This window comes from Vipera berus, assembly GCF_964194415.1.
Source record: "Vipera berus genome assembly, chromosome: 5".
Lineage (NCBI taxonomy): Eukaryota > Metazoa > Chordata > Lepidosauria > Squamata > Viperidae > Vipera > Vipera berus.
Window position 1 is genome coordinate 13,356,935 of NC_138207.1, and position 17,842 is coordinate 13,374,776.

A 17,842-nucleotide genomic window follows, 5' to 3' on the forward strand; every position below is an offset into this window, starting at 1 on the left:
CAGATTATGGGATGTACGTCTTTCCAGTATTGCTCTTATTTAATACACTAATTGTTTCTTTTTACATATTTTTTTTCGTGAAGATGAAATACAAAATAAAAAAATAAAAAACAAAACAAGAACTATGAACAAGACATACCATAAGGAAAAAAAGAAGAAGAGTGTATACAATTGTATATAACAAATATTAAATTAACAGTAAACATACAGTAAACGTAACAGTAAACATGCATGCCCTGGTTGAATGCTGATGCCTATATCTCAAAGAAATCTAATAGGTAATCCCCCCTTGCTCTATGGGTCTACAAATAGTTATATATTTTCCATCTATATTTGCTGAATTTTACATCACATTCTCTTAACAACTATCCCAAGTGTACACATCTTCTGTCAATCAAGTTGACAATAATTTCTTATCATTCTCATCATTCCATGCAGCAGTGCAGTTTGACACCCAAATTCCACAATGATTTTGCAAACATGAATGGAAATTCATGTTTTACAGAAGATTCACATTTTATTGAATTCATATCCTAAAGGTGATTTTCCAAAAAAGGCAACTGGACTTTCTTGGGGTTTTTTCTTTGAAATCATTTCGTTTCTCATCCAAGAACTTAAAGAAGCTTCTTAGATGAGAAGTAAAATGTTTTCAAAGGAAAACAACAAGAAGAAAGTCCAGTTGCCTTCTGGAAAAGCACCTTTGGAACAACCATGACTTGGATGATTGAGAATCTCTGTTGTTGTTAGCTGCGAAGTCGTATCCGACCCATCGCGACCCCATGGACAACGTTCCTCCAGGCCTTCCTGTCCTCTACCATCTTCTGGAGTCCATTTAAGCTCATGCCTATTGCTTCAGTGACTCCATCCAGCCACCTCATTCTCTGTCGTCCCCTTCTACTCTTGCCCTCAACCTTTCCCAGCATTGGGCTCTTCTACAGTGAGTCCTTCCTTCTCATTAGGTGGCCAAAGTATTTGAGTTTTAGCTTCAGGATCTGGCCTTCTAAAGAGCAGTCAGGGTTGATCTCCTGTAGGACTGACCGGTTTGATCGCCTTGCAGTCCAAGGGACTCGCAGGAGTCTTCTCCAGCACCACAGTTCAAAGGCCTCAATTCTTTGGCGCTCAGCCTTTTTATGGTCCAACTTTCACTGCCATACATTGCAACTGGGAAGACCATAACCTTGACTATAGGCACTTTTGTTGACAGGGTGATGTCTCTGCTTTTTAATGTGCTGTCTAGATTTGTCATGGCTTTCCTCCCGAGGAGCAAGCGTCTTTTAATTTCTTGGCTACAGACCCCATCTGCAGTGATCTTGGAGCCCAGGAAAATAAAATCTGTCACTAACTCCATTTCTACCCCATCTATTTGCCAGGAATTGTGAGGGCCGGATGCCATGATCTTGGTTTTCTTAATGTTAAGTTTCAATGAGAATCTCTATAGATAGTGAATTCATATTTTACTGAAGAAGTATAACTGGATTGGAGTTGCCATTGTCTGTCCACTTCTGCCTTACAATTTGCCCATTTTGAGACTGGGGTTGTTCCTGGGGGAAAAAAATCCTTGGATGCTAAAAATTTGCCTTACATGTATTGTAAAACAGGCACAGACCTTATTTCTTTATTGTTTACTTCCTGAACCATTTTCTGGCTTCAACATATTGAACTGTAAATTCTCCAGAAAGGCTGGATTTGCAAAAGCTGTTAAACCAAGAAAACACTAACTGAAAGATGCCAAACTGTTGTGCAAATGCAAATCCCTTCCACTGGCCAAGCAGGCTGGGACATATGGGAATTGAAGTCCAAAACCTGTTTGGGGGGGGCGGGGAAGGGAAACACCAATTTGCTTATTCTGTTCTAGCCTGTAAGTGGCATCGAAAACCATGTTTTTGCTTCTGATTTCTCCATGGCTATTATGTTTGATCAGCAGCACACCCCATTTTACTTCACTGCGTTGGAGCTGAATTCTAACTGAGGGTTTTATGAGTGAAGGCGGACTTTGTATGAGCACAAAAGAATCAAGGTGATTGGCTCACCACAGATAATTACTATGCAGATCCAGAGTTCTGAGTGTGCAAAATGGATTAACCCACTGAGAAACTGCAAACCTGTGATTTCAAAAGAGCATTAAAAACAATAGGAGGTGCGATATATTTAACACAAAGGGCTGAAATGGAATTATTAAGAGGAAGAATGCTTTTTATTTATTTATTTATTTCATTCACTTGTGTTAGGCCAAACGTCACCGGACTAAAGTCACTACCCTTCACACTTTCTTGCTTCCTGCTGAAACTTCATCAATGGTGTTTTAGAACTTTGAATCTTATCCCAGATGAAATCTAGGTGGTCTTCTGTAGAATCTTTAGCTTGGTGGAGCAGTGGGCTAATGCCTCCTTAAGTAACACCAGCTGCCTGCAATTAGTGCAGGTTCGCATCCCACCAGGCTCAAGGTTGACTCAGCCTTCCATCCTTCCGAGGTAGGTAAAATGAGGACCCAGATTGTTGGGGGCAATTAAACTGACTTTGTAATAATGCTGCTTGGGGGTGTGTGTGTGAAAGCCCTAATAAGCAGGCATATAACATAGAATGAAGGCTACTGCTAAGCTTGTAAGCCGCCCTGAGTCTTCGGAGAAGGGCGGGATATAAATGGAATTAAAATAAAAATAAAAAAAAATAAAAATACTGTATGGGTATGTGTGCAACCTTAATATGATCTCTCATGAATGCAGACTACTTCATTCACTTCAATGAAAAGAAAGGAACTTTTCATCCCAGGTTTGTGGCAATTTGTGGTGAAACTGAATTCAATACATGGGAAACCTGTAACATGTCTATGGAGACATTCAGCCATCCAGGCCATGGTTGTTCCAAAGGTGCTTTTTTCAAGAGGCAACTGGACTTTATTTTTCCTTGAAGATGTTTCGCTTCTCATCCAAGAAGCTTCTTCAGTTCTGGCTGAATGGTGGAGGATGGAAGGACTGCAAGGAATATAAACGCTTCCACCCTCCACTATTCAGTCAGAACTGAAAAAGCTTCTTGGATGAGATGCAAAATGTCTTCAAGGAAAAACAAAGAAAGTCCAGTTGCCTTTTGAAAAAGCACCTTTGGGAAACCTGTAATGGTTTGACATGTTGATGATGACTTACTCTACTTTCAGCATAGAAATAGTTACAATTGTTGTACCTTGAAATATTCTGAGAAGTATTAATTTGGCTACTTTCTTTTCACTGAGTTATACACATCGTGTGTTGATTCCCCCCCCCTCCATTGCTTCTTGTCTTTGGAAGCCCATGTATCTGTTAAACAGGAATATTTAGGATATTCTGAATAATGAAATGACTTTGAGGGCTTCTGTTTTGGTTAGTCTTACTCCCATGATTGAAATGGATTGACCCATATGATTAGTTCAAATACTGAACCATATGCCAAATAAAGTAGCTCCTTGTGTGGGGCTGAGTAATTTTGGTTGTGACCAGATCTAATAAATAAATACATAGATTTTCCATTGATCTCTCCTTATGTGGCAACGCCACAGTTAGAGTTCTGAAATAGCATTATCCAGAGAGAGATGCAGAACCAAAAGATGTCCCAGTACTAGATTTCCAACATTAGATTACTGTTGGGTTTAGTCAGGAAGATGTATTGATAACAGTATTAATGACTGAAAGGAAACCATACAAACACATTTAAGGTCACCATGTGAAACTCTAAATGCTGTACCAAGAAACCAGGATTTTGGATCTTTAACAAAGGAGAGGATTGTGGAGGTCTTACAGATATGAAGAGAAAGTATCACATAGATCTGAAATTGCCAGCTAGATGTCCTACTTCCAAACCTTTCTTCCATTAAGATGCCAAAGAGGTGACATACAGACGATCCCTGTTCATATTGATTAAAGATGATGGGTAAATTATCACAAGAGGAGATGCAGGAATCACGGACCTAAGCCCTGTAGAACTTTATAGGCAGTAACTAGCACTTTTTATCTGGAAGTAAACAGGTGACCAATGCAGCACTGGAAGTGTTGAGGTATCACTGCTATTGTTGGTCTCCCTCATCAGCATGTGGGCTATTGAGCTTTGTACCAGAGGAAAATTCAAGGAACCCCAAGGATATCTCCAGGAAGAAATAATTCAGCATCAGATTAATAAGGGAAGGATTTCACTTTCTCAGAACGGTTATGACTGATGAGCTTGGCAAAGCTAGACAAAATGTTTCCTTCTTCCTCACTTCCAAAAATTTATAATATTGATATGCCCATATTACTGACCTTCTACAGATTATTTAGCTGATTTATTATAGACTGATGTTAGAAACCTGTTTGACTTTTGGGAAAAAAAATAGTCACATTAACAGATTGACCAGTTCAGTTCCAACCTGAAATGTTTCAATGATATGCCTAGAATATTGAATTCTTCCTATTGAAGATCATCACGCTATTAGCAAACATTTAAAATTATTCTGCCCAGAAGCATACAATTCAACATTTATACCAATCAGATTTTGTGGAAAACTTTCCAAATGCTGAAATATACAACATAATGTTCAGTAAATTTCCTGTGCATATGAGTCTCTTTGTCAATTGTGATACCTACGTATTAAAATAACCAGTGCTTCATTGCCCTTTGTGTTTGAGTCCTTTGAGTTAATGGTTTCCATTTCTGAAACAGCCTCTATTATAGCTTGCAAACATCGTGCTGGAGAAAAAAAAGAAGAAAAAGCTTTAGAGTATGAAATATTCAAGTGTTATATTGCTGATACCATACTGTTTAATTTCAGTGTCAACGCTGCTAACATCGGATGTTCTTGCTTTGACAACAGATGGAAATGCAGCCATTTTTCTCTATTGCTTTTAGAGTTAGTTGATGCTGGGAGGGGGAATGTGGATGAAAGTCCAGCTAGTCATAACAGTAATAACTCAGCCGTGGGAACCCAAGGTCATTGGGCCCAGAGTTGATAGAGTTTTGGCAGGCTGGAGAGCTGGGGAGAAAGCCCGCACTTCAAGCTAATTGGTGTATGTTATTTATGACTGTTTATTGGTGGAGGGAATTGTGCTTTGTTACTTTGTATACAGGGGAGGGGAATTTAGTTTTTGGTTTTGACTATGTAGTGCCAATACTTTGTTTCTCGAATAAAAGATTCTTTAAGGTAAACAATGCCTCGAAGTTCTTTTGAAGAGTTTCATCTGTTGGAAACGTGACATTCAGAGTGTTTTCTTCAGAATGAAAACCTAATTCTGCATTGATGTCATTAAAATCATTTCCTCTTTTACCTTCTATTCAAAAAGGTTTGCTTTGTGTGAAACTGAAGTCTTAGAAACATAGAATCATAGGGCTGGATGGGACCTTGGAGGTCTTCTAGTCTAACCCTCTGCCCAAGGCAGGAGGCCTTGTACCATCCCAGAACAGTAGATGACCAGTCTTTTCTTGAAAACCTCCAGTGATGGAGCACCCACAACCCTAATTAATTGCTCTCATTGTCAGGAAATTTCTCCTTAGTTCCAGATTGGATCCGTCTCTTTAATGAGTTTCCACCCACCCATTGCTTCTTGTCCTGCCTTCAGGTGCTTTGGAAAATAAGTCAGCTATTTTGTCACTGTCCCTCACTAATAGAAGATAACCATCCTAGTCTCACTAAGTCTGTTTCATCATTTTTTATAATACAAATCTATCAGTTTGATGAGTTATACATTCTATATATGGTGACTCTATGTTTCCCCATGTAGAAACACTTGTAACTCATGACTGTGGGGATGCTACAATGGTCCTAAGTGTGAAAAAATGGTCACTTTTTTTCAGAGCCATTATAACAGTCACTAAATTAAACGTAAATTGAAGACTTCCTGTATGTGGATTCTAGAATTCCCCACCCAGCTGCTCACTGGGGAATTCTGGTAGTTAAATCCACACATTTTAAGCCACACATACCAAGGTTGAGACAATCCTCTACTAGAGGATCTTCCCTACTGCTCTATCAGTAACCCAGAAACTTGCTATGGTCACCTTGCCAAGGCCACCTCACCATGGTCATCTCGGCGCAGCCAAGTTGCTGCAGCCAACTCGCCACAGCCAACTTGCATTGGAACAACTCATTGCAGGACAAAATTTATACTAATATTGAAGAAATAGTCAAACAGAATCATTAAAGGAATGATGCCAAAGGAGGGACAAAGTAAAATGTGAATGACAAAAATTAAAATAATTTTTAAAATCATTTTAAAGAATTAAATTGAATTGTTGAATTGTCTGGCAGTGAGTTGTCCCATGGCGAGTTGGCTGAAACGAGTTATCCTATTCTGACCTATAAACCTGTGTGAATGGCTACATTTCCCTTTACTGGCCTGTTTTTTTGTGCTACTCTGCTTCTCCCTGCAGTAGCTCAAGCAGAATCAGGGGAAAGGGCAATTGAGCATGTACAGACATCAGCTGATGTTTTGCCCCAGCTGCTAGAATGAAGTGAAGTAATGTGACTACTTGGGACATCTAGAAATGAGGAAATGCATTAGCCATGCTTTGGTCCAAGCACCATTAAAGAGAAGCATCCTTTCGAAGTCTTCTTCATTAATGCTTCTTAATGCTTGTTTTTAGCTTGACTGTCTTGCATTAAAATGTCATCCCTCTATGTGGCTGTGGGTCTAATAGCAGCATGAGAAAACTGGCACCCACAAAGATTTAATCCTTCTGTTCCTTTGACTCACCATGCTAGAGACAAGGTGTCAATTGTCAAGTAACAGAGAACTTGTCAAGCATCATGACAGATCCAAATACATGAATTACTGAGTTTTATTAACTCCATAAGGGTTATGGATTACCCATAACTTGGGAGCTCAACCCAAAGTATGTAGAAATGGACTGAGCTTATTCTACATTCACTGAAGATTGAAGGTGTAATCTCAGAAGTGTCTTAAATTATAAATTTGAAAGAGGGGAAGCAAGGAAAAGATTGTGTATGAATGCAGTATGAAATCACAATGCTTAAAAATGGAGCATTTTGTAGAACAAAAATGCAGAGTCTTCTATTTTATTTGCCACCCTCATCCTAGAAGCCGATATAAAGGATAATCATATTTGGATCTGCTTTCTCATTTGGCTTGGTATTTTGAGAAATAGCACGATAGCTTAGTAACACGCAATCTTCTGTGGAAAATGGATAATCTTCCCAGTATTTTCAAGGTTAAGTGAAGGTAACCCTCTAGGTTTGGAAGGTCAAAGTTATGAAAGGAAACAAAACGATTGAAAATATATCTGGATTTTTTTTTAGAAGAAACAACTATATGGTAGATAAGCCCCTCATGCAATAGTTTCTCCTGCTACCAAAAGACCCTATTTGAGGGTTAAGCTCGATAGGTTTTCCAGCATTAACCATCTGATATTATTTTGAAGGGATGTTAAGAGCAGGATAATTCTAATGATTTGATCCTTTGACCCACTGAGATATTTGCTATTGTCTTATACTGGTAGTTATGGACATCCATCATCCAAGCATTGTTCCAATTTTCTGAAGTTTCAAAGTTAGAACTCCCAAACCTATAGTATTATGAAAACCAGGCAAGTTGTAAGATCCGAGATACATTAAAATGGTGGATTTTGCTCATTATGGCTTTGTAATGTTGGAGAAAAAGAAAGATATATACAGTATAACAAGTCCTACGTGATACTACAGATTCATCATTGAAGCAACCATACTTGGAAATGGACGTAGCTACTTTAATGAGTCATGAACAGGAGTTATCTTTGCATTCCAAACCAGATCCAATGCAACACACATCCAAAAGTGTTATTCCTCACATTTTCAAGAAAATGAGGTTCAGATCTGAAACACACTTACTGCAGTTATGCAAAAAAGGTATATTTAAATTAAAAACTTCCTTAGCTGTTCATTTGTGCAATGTATCTTGGAGGGATGGAAAGAGATAAGGAAAAATTATTGGATTTCATTGATTGCAAGATCTCAAGGTTTCTTGCAAGTTTCTTCTTTTGGATAGATGGAAAGAGGATAGAATGAATTACAGAGCCAATGGGTATACCTGAAGGGCATGCAAGCTCAGATGGGGTGCCAGGAGGGGAAAGAGGAGGAAAGTGAGGAAGAAGAGGAGGAGGAAGAAGAAGCAGAAGAAGGAGTAGCCAATTGCAAGGGCATCCACCAGAGGACTTTGCCCTGAGCAAGACAGTTTCTGTCCAGCCACTTCCCCGCCCCCCGCCTAGACTACTGCAGTCTAGCCTCATGCCCAGAGGTGGAAGACATGCCTTCAGTGCACCTCTAGCTGTGTGACCTAGTACCATCCGCAGACTAGGGGTTGGGGACCCCTGCACTAGATAGTTCCAAAGAAAGGATAAAACATGTTGTCTATCTAGGGATGGCCAAGAATTTTGGAGCCCAGATCTTCTTGAGTGGGGATGAGACTTCCCTGACCTGAAGACCAAATGAACAAACTTTCAGCCCACTTACTCCCACAAAGAATTGCTGAAGGCTTTGAGAAAACTATGGGTGCATTTAGACAAGTGAAATCTCGAAATCCAGAGATTCCCCCCACTCCCATTAAAAATATAAAATAAGATGTCTGTGGTTGTATGGCATACTTAGGAGATACTGGAATCATCATTATGGTGAAGAGTGGCTGGCAGAGTTTCAGGATGGGGCTTTGGGAGAAGAACATTAACTCTTTATTTCCACTTTAAATGTGGGAGATTGTGAGCAGGCTGAAAAAGAAATGGGGACATAGACCATTAATAAATAGGAGAGTAGTTTGCTACTACCGTATTTTCCGGCGTATAAGATGACTTTTTAACCCATGAAAATCTTCTCAAAAGTTGGGGGGTCGTCTTATACGCCCAGTCGTCTTATACGCCGGAAAATAGTACATAAATCAATCGAGCGCCCCCGTTCTTGCAAAGCAACTTCAAGCCTCCTTAGTCCAGTCCCCCCTCCAACGTGACTCTCCCTTCCCACCCCCAAGAGCCTCTAAGCCCCTTCCCCTCCCCCTTGCCAGACCCCAGGAGCGGCAGGAAGCCCCTCCCCCTCGCCCAAGCAGCATCTGAGCATAAGCAGATTGCGCTCGGCTGTGCAGGCTGCCGAAAGGTGGGGACTCAGAGTTCCCACAGTGGTTGCGGCTTCTGGCGTGCCGTTTGCAGAGTCTGGCCTGGAAGAGCGCATCGTATAAACGCAGCTCTTGTGTTTATTCCAAAGGGTGGGTGGAAGGAAAAGCCCCTTTCGGCTCCGGAGTGGCTGCAAGTCAGCAAGCCCAGGAAGGCACGCCCTCCCCTCTCACTGTGGAGGAAGCAGGGCAGGCTGGCGTCGGGCAGGAGCCGGCAGGGCAGTCCTGCACACGCGCGCGCTCCCCGCCTGCTAAGGAGTCCTCGGGGAGCCGTGGCAGGCGCGTCACGCCCTTCCCTCTCGAGGAGGCAACGGCGGAGCCATCCGGCGTCAGGCAGGAGCCAGCAGGGCAGTCCTGCGCACGCGCGCGCTCCCCGGCTGCTAAGGAGTCCTCGGGAGCTGTGGCAGGCACCTCACACCCTTCCCTCTTGAGGCGGCACTGGCGGAGCCGTCTGGCATCGGGCGGGAACCGGCAGGGCTTTGCACCATCTGCATCAGATGGTCGGACACTTGGCAACTGGCATGTAAGTATTTTCCGGTGTATAAGACGAAAAATCTTGAAAATCTTCTCAAAAGTCGGGGGTCGTCTTATACGCCCAGTCGTCTTATACGCCGGAAAATACGGTAGCTTCTTTCATTGATAGCAGTTGAGTCCAGGCCACAAACAGCCCATAAAGAAGAGATTTAAAAAAATTCAAAGACTCTGACATAACAAATTCTCTAATAAAAAAGGGCTTGAGGTTCCTATTACAGATTCATGGTTTAACAAGCCTCTCCTCCTAATTCTTGCATTAAAGCAGTTTGAATGCTACTTCCTTGTTGGGGTTTTCTGGTATCCATCTCAACTTTATGTAGCCTCCTCCGCTTGAGGAAAGGTTTTCCCAATTAATTGTTTATTCTGATTGACAATTCTTATTAAAGATGAAATGGCTGTCTTTGCTAAGTATTGTTGATTATCAATTTTCACAATTGTTTTAAATGGTTCAACTTATATTAGATGCATTTATAAGCACTACTAATAAAATATTGAAGAAGTGAAGAAGAACTAAAGAGCCTCTTGTTGCGGGTGAAGAAGGAGAGTGCAAAACTTGGGTTGAAACTTAACATTAAGAAAACCAAGATCATGGCATCTGGCCCTCTCAATTCCTGGCAAATAGATGGGGAAGAAATGGAGGTAGTGACAGATTTTATTTTCCTGGGCTCCAAGATCACTGCAGATGGGGACTGTAGCCAAGAAATTAAAAGACGCTTGCTCCTGGGGAGGAAAGCCATGGCAAATCTAGACAACACACTAAAAAGCAGAGACATCACCCTGTCAACAAAAGTGCGTATAGTCAAGGCTATGGTCTTCCCAGTTGCAATGTATGGCAGTGAAAGTTGGACCATAAGAAAGGCTGACCGCCAAAGAATTGAATCCTTTGAACTTTGGTGCTGGAGAAGACTCCTGCGAGTCCCTTGGACTGCAAGGCGATCAAACCGGTCAGTCCTAGAGGAGATCAATCCTGACTGCTCTTTAGAAGGCCAGATCCTGAAGCTAAAACTCAAATACTTTGGCCACCTAATGAGAAGGAAGGACTCACTGGAGAAGAGCCTAATGCTGGGAAAGATCGAGGGCAATAGAAGAAGGGGACGACAGAGAATGAGGTGGCTGGATGGAGTCACTGAAGCAGTAGGCGTGAGCTTAAATGGACTCCAGAAGATGGTAGAGGACAGGAAGGCCTGGAGGAATGTTGTCCATAGGGTCGCGATGGGTCGGACACGACTTCGCAGCTAACAACAACAAAATAAAATATTATTTTGACAATTCTTATTTATGCTCCACTGTTGTAAATTTATTTTCTCTTGGTTTTTTTCTTCTTTTTCTGTGTTTTCTTGGTTGTACTTGATAGTGGTGGTAGTGAATGAGGAGGAGGAGGAGAAGGAGAAGGAGAAGGAGAAGGAGAAAGGACTGAATAATATGTGGAAATTACTATCAAGTAAAGAAGCACATTTGATCATCTCCTCTCTTATCTGCTCCTTACATCACCCCAAATGAATGGCAAAGCTTGCTAGAAGAGTTTGCAGAGAATGAAGTTGTTAAACTATTTAGGTGGGTCAAGACTCTCTAATTTTCACATCTGAACTCTTGCACACTGGACAGTGGGCAGGAATTACTTAGACCATTGTCCAAACAAACACAAGCTTTATATAAAATATGGAGGAGGATCCTTATTGTAATTCAGATTGGATTTGTGGGAGGATTGACTCTTTCAGTGATATAAAACATCAGTGCTTTGAAAATATTTCAGAGGAACTTAGACTTGACTGCTATTTGAGAGAGCTAACCCGTTCTCTTCTTTCTCCTCTTACATATCTAAGATTTAACAAAAAGCTTTTACCAAAACAGTTCATTGAAAGCAAACTTGAACTCGCTTCCTCTCATGCCTTTTTTTTTTTTTTTGCTTTATTTGTAAAAGTTTGCATAAGGGAAAAAGAGAAAGTCTTGTGATGAGAAAGCGTATCCTGAATATTCTCAGAGCTGAATTCTTACACTACTAATGTCAGGGGTCATAACTTTTTCTCCCAACAATTTGGGTCCTCATTTTACTGACCTCAAAGGATAGAAGGCTGAGTCAAGCTTAAGCCAATCAGGATTGAACTCCAGGCCCTGGGCAGAGTTTGCTTTCAATATTACATTCTAACAATCTGAGGACCCAGATTGTTGGGGGCAATATGCTGACTCTGTAAACCACTTAGAGAGGGCTGTAAAGCATTATGAAGTGGTATATAAGTCTAAGTGCTATTGCTATTTTGTGTTGTGATGTGGACAATGGGTAGAAAATCTCACATTATTAGTCCCAAACAGCTCAAATCTTGTGAGATTTGGCACCATGTAAGATTTCTTCCATTTTTAAATACATATGGATAGATAGATATTCTGTGGTCTCCTGGATGCAGTCCAGCAGAAAGTGGCATGCAGACACTATATTGTGCATTTTTGCTATGCATTGAGCATGATTTGTAAGCAGAATCTTCTAAGTTACATCCTTTGAATTACCATTGGAAGCATCCTAGGAGTAAACCACACAACGTGTTAAACAAATAAAATTCTGTGATTACTTATCATGATTAAGACTGAGCTGGGCAAGAACAGAGTTTTAATTATTTCCTAAACATTTTTTTTGAGAATCCAGTCCTTTGTGAAGTCCTGGACAAAGTGTCTTTGTTAGGAAAAGGTATTTGTCTGCCCTCCAACTAATCAGCTGCTTGGGTTTTAACTATCTATTCTGTCTGCAAGAACTTCTCTGGAACAATTTCTAAATATTGAATTACATCCTCTGTTCAGCATTTTTGCTTTTTGTACCTTGCTCTTTTTTATGCAGGATTATTGCCATATGCATTTCATTTCAATGTGTGTACATTGATGTCAATAGGACTTTGTTTCCAGACAGCATACACTGCTGTGCCGTATAAAACTCAAACTGGTATTCGCACATCTCAATTTAGGCTTGAAAAGACCTCTCCAAGTTACAAATCAAAAGCCACTAGTTCGTTTCTGTTGCCTGTAGGACTGCACACAAGTGAGTCAAGTGAAATATTTGCTTTCTGACACGATAAATTTCTCCTTCAAGTTTCCCTGGTACTGTCTCACTCATACTTATATTTTCTTCAGCACGCGATGGAAATGTTTCATCTGTTCTTGTTATTTATTTTTTCCTTAGTCTTTTGTCATTCTTGTATTTTGTTTGGTTTTATGATATACCACACAGAGTCAGTTTGGAGTTGGATGGTGTTAAATAAAACTTTCCCCAAAACTTCTCAGCCTAGCTTTAGGTGTTCCAATAAAGTTTAATACATAACACTGTCTCACTCATACTTATATTTTCTTCAGCACACAATGGAAATGTTTCATCTGTTCTTGTTATTTATTTATTTTTTCCTTAGTCTTTTTTCATTCTTGTATTTTGTTTGGTTTTATGATATACCACACAGAGTCAGTTTGGAGTTGGATGGTGTTAAATAAAACTTTCCCCAAAACTTCTCAGCCTATTCTACCATCCTGGTGTTTGTTAGTGGTCTCTGCTTAATATCTTTTATAGAGGGAGCATGGCGCTCAGACAGTTAGAATGCTGGCAATTAACAGCCTCACATTCAGGACCTGTTTGTGCTGCAGGATGGCTGAGGTTGCACCACATGCTCCAACTCCCAAAAATTCAAAAGTCAGCAACTATAAGTAGATAAATGGGTACCACTTCCCTGGGATGTGGAAGGAGCCCCCAACTGGGCATCCCTCAGGCAGTGTTGATGTCAACGGAGAATCATTTCACCACGGAACCACTTTGGTGCTTCCGACATGGAAATACTAGTATTTATGTCTTAAAATTCATCTTCAAAGAAGCATCAGTTCAGGAGACTAGGTGAAAAATGAAATAACCACGGTAACAATCAAATTGTCTGCTTTGGATGGAATTTGTTGACATCTTCTTTGCTGGGAAACAATGCAGCTAAAAGGGTAAGGTCTAGAAAAAGAAGGGTTTTCTCGCTTGTTTTGTTCTCACACATGTAGTCTGTGCAGACTATTCCAAAGATGCATGCAAAGTTCATGTAGAATGTCTCTCACCAATATCTATGCAATTATTGTTACAAAAAAACTATCTGTAATTGCTGAGAAATGGTCCTCCAATGTATAGATATAGATAGATATAGATATAGATATAAATATAGATGATATAGATAGATATAGATATAGATATAGATATAGATATAGATATAGATATAGATATAGATATAGATATAGATATAGATATAGATATAGATATAGATATAGATATAGATATAGATATAGATATAGATATAGATATAGATATAGATATAGATATAGATATAGATATAGATATAGATATAGATATGAAGAGCCTTGGTGGAGATATTGAAGAGCCTTGGTGGCGCAGTGGGCTAATGCCTCCTTAAGTAACATTAGCTGCCTGCAATTAGTGCAGGTTCGCATCCCACCAGGCTCAAGGTTGACTCAGCCTTCCATCCTTCCGAGGTAGGTAAAATGAGGACCCAGATTGTTGGGGGCAATAAGATGACTTTGTAATAATGCCACTTGGGGTTTGTGTGAAAGCCCTAATAAGCAGGCATATACATAGAATGAAGGTTACTGCTAAGCTTGTAAGCCGCCCTGAGTCTTCGGAGAAGGGCGGGATATAAATGGAATAAAAATAAAAATAAAAATAAAAAATATAGATATAGATATAGATATATAGATATAGATATATAGCTAGAAAAGATGAAAGCTGAACTGGAGAGGGAACAGCTTGCTCAAGCTCCTTAGAGTGTACAATGTTAATTATATTAAAAGATATTATTATGTAGCATATATTTTTTCTTATCTGGTACCTTTTTATTATGCGGATTTCTGTCTAGCCCGCTTCCTGGCGCCATGAAAAGACAGCTCCTGCCATGCGGTAGTATACATGGCAGCGTTTTGTTGCAAATCATAAAAATGCATTTGAATTTTCTTCTTCTACAGATTTCAAATGAGGAATTTCAGGAGGAAAAAGAATTGATGGTACGAGCCAGTTAATTTATTCAAGGCAGTGGCAATATGTTCTGAGATCAAAAAAAATATATGCTGGAAATGCAGCATGAAGCCTCTATTTCTCTGAAAGGGTCATTATTTTGATTCAGAAATAGAAATTCCCCCACTAGTGTCCGTGTGTGTGTGTGTGTATTTGTGTGCACACATACACCCCCCACACATTCACACACAGAGAGAAAAGTGTGGGAGAGATAAAGAGGAAAGCAGTGATTAAATTTTAAAATAGACTCTCCCTGTGATGGGAGAGAAGCAGTGATATAAAGATCTGTTTTTGACAAGACGATCTCAAATAGATAGAAAAAATTTCTGCAGATTCATTGGGAAGCAGGGGTTTAAAGGAAGAATGTCAAATAAAAGCCTGACTTGGGATGCATTCTTCTTTTATTTATCTGTTTGGTATTGAATGATTCCAGTATTCCAATATTCAAGTGAAGTACTAATACCACTTTACAATGCTTTGGTAAGGCCAAACCTGGAATACTGCATCCAGTTTTGGTCACCACGATGTAAAAAAGATCTCGAGACTCTAGAAAGGGTACAGAGAAGAGCAACCAAGACGATTAGGGGGCTGGAGGCTAAAACATATAGGGAACGGTTGCTGGAATTGGGTATGTGTAGTTTAATGAAGAGAAGGGTGAGGGGTGACATGATAGCAGTATCTCAGGGGTTGCCACAAAGAAGAAGGGAGTCAAACTATTCTCCAAAGCACCTGAAGGAAAGACAAGAAGCAATAGATGGAAACTGACCAAAGAGAGAAGCAACCTAGAACTAAGGAGAAACTTCCTGACAGTTAGAACAATTAACCAGTGGAACAACCTGCCTCCACAGGTGGTGAATGCTCCAACACTGGAGGTTTTTAAGAAGAGACTGGACAGCCATTTGCCTGAAATGGTATAGGGTTTCCTGCCTGAGCAGGGGGTTGGACTAGATGACCTCCAAGGTCCCTTCCAACTTTATATATTATTATTATTATTATAACATCTTTCTGCTTTATCTATAAATAAAAACACAGCCGCAAAAAACTTGATGGCCTGCTACATTTATTTTTTTTAAAAAAATACTTTATTCCCCTTACTCTCCCATGCACTTTTTCAGGTTTCTGTTAAAACTGGAATTTGAGAAAGTATTCTCCAAGGGGAGGCTGAGATTATGATTTTCATTTCTTTCTGCCATTTCAGTTCAGTAAACTGGGTGTTACGTTGCACACGTTTGCTTGCAGGCATGAAATCCTTCCTACTTAACTTCCTACCTACTAAAGAGAGGATTAACATTCTCCAAAACAATTGAGGGCAAGACAAGAAACAATGGGTGGAAGTTTGACAAAGAGAGAGCCAACCTGGAATTAAGAAGGAAAGTCCTGACACTGAAAGCAATTAATCAATAGAAGAGTTTGCCTCCCAGTTGTGGGTGCTCCACTGCTGGAGATTTTCAGTAAAAGACTGGATAACCATTTGACTGGAATTATATTTATTTATTTATTTATTTTAATTCCATTTATATCCCGCCCTTCTCCGAAGACTCAGGGTGGCTTACAAGCTTAGCAGTAGCCTTCATTCTATGTATATGCCTGCTTATTAGGGCTTTCACACACACCCCAAGCGGCATTATTACAAAGTCAGCTTAATTGCCCCCAACAATCTGGGTCCTCATTTTACCTACCTCGGAAGGATGGAAGGCTGAGTCAACCTTGAGCCTGGTGGGACTCGAACCTGCACTAATTGCAGGCAGCTGGTGTTACTTAAGGAGGCATTAGCCCACTGCTCCACCAAAATATAAGGTTTCCTGCCATGGTCAGGGGGTTCATAATCATAATCATAATAGTAAAGTTGGAAGGGACCTTGGAGGTCATCTAGTCCAACCCCCCGCTCAGGCAGGAAACCCTATACCATTTCAGACAAATGGCTGTCCAGTCTCTTCTTAAAAACTTCCATTGTTGGAGCATTCACCGCCTCTGGAGGCAGATTGTTCCACTGGTTAATTGTTCTAACTGTCAGGAAGTTACTCCTTAGTTCAAGGTTGCTTCTCTCCATGATTAGTTTCCATCCATTGCTTCTTATCCTGCCCTCAGGCACTTTGGAGAATAGCTTGCCTCCCTCTTCTCCATGGCAGCCCCTGAGATATTGGAACACTGCTATCATGTCACCCCTAGTCCTTCTCTTCATTAAACTAGACATACCCAATTCCAGCAACCATTCGTTATATGTTTTCAGGGCTTTTTTTCTCATAGAACGCTCAGAACGGAGTTCCAGCACCTTTTTTGGATGGAACCTTGTAGGTTAGGCAAGGCGGGTTGTATGACATGTGTGAGATCCGGCACCTTTTTCTTTTACAAAAAAGCACTGTATGTTTTAGCCTCCAGACCTCTAATCATCTTTGCTGGACCAGAAGACCTCCAAAGACCTTCCAGCCCTATGATTCTTGAGAGAGGACACAGAGATTCATTCTCTGCAAGTTGAGTGAATTCATCACGTGGACTGATTGATCTCACTTGCCATCTTTGTGTCCCAGTTCTCCTCCACAATGTTTGTTTACTCCTATAATAATTGTGCAGCTGGATAGATCTACTGTGTCTTCCAAAACATTTGGACAAGGAACAAAGCTTCTGTATTTCCCTCCATGTGGAGATGGAGGAGGACCTATGCAGCTTTTTTTTTTTTTTTTGCTGGAACACATTTTGCAATTCATGCAGGATTTGCAGAGGGTTTGGCAGAGGTTATTCCTTTCTGTATATGCTCCGTAGCCCCTGACACATAAAGATGACAATCCCATCACATTGATGGCCTGTCAAAAATCTGATTTCCAAGGTCAACCAACTTGATATTGTTTCTGTTCCTTCAGGGCATTAGAAGCCATGGTGCATATCCATGTTTGGGTTGGATGTTTCACCCAGTGTAAAACAGCCTACCATTTGAGTGGTTGTGTACTGCTACTAGTAAATAGGGATTTATTAGTGCATGAAGGTTTTCTTCATTGTGGCATTCTTGCTGTGAAATTTCCTCCCATTGTTGGTATATCAGGCATTGCCATCATTTTCAATAATTGCTGAAGATGCATCTCTTTATTTAGGGATCCCATAGCTGTAGCTTTTGCATATTTATTTATTTCATTTCTACCTTACTGCAAATCCTGGAGGACTCTTGGCAGTTTCACAAAAAATATATAAACCATTA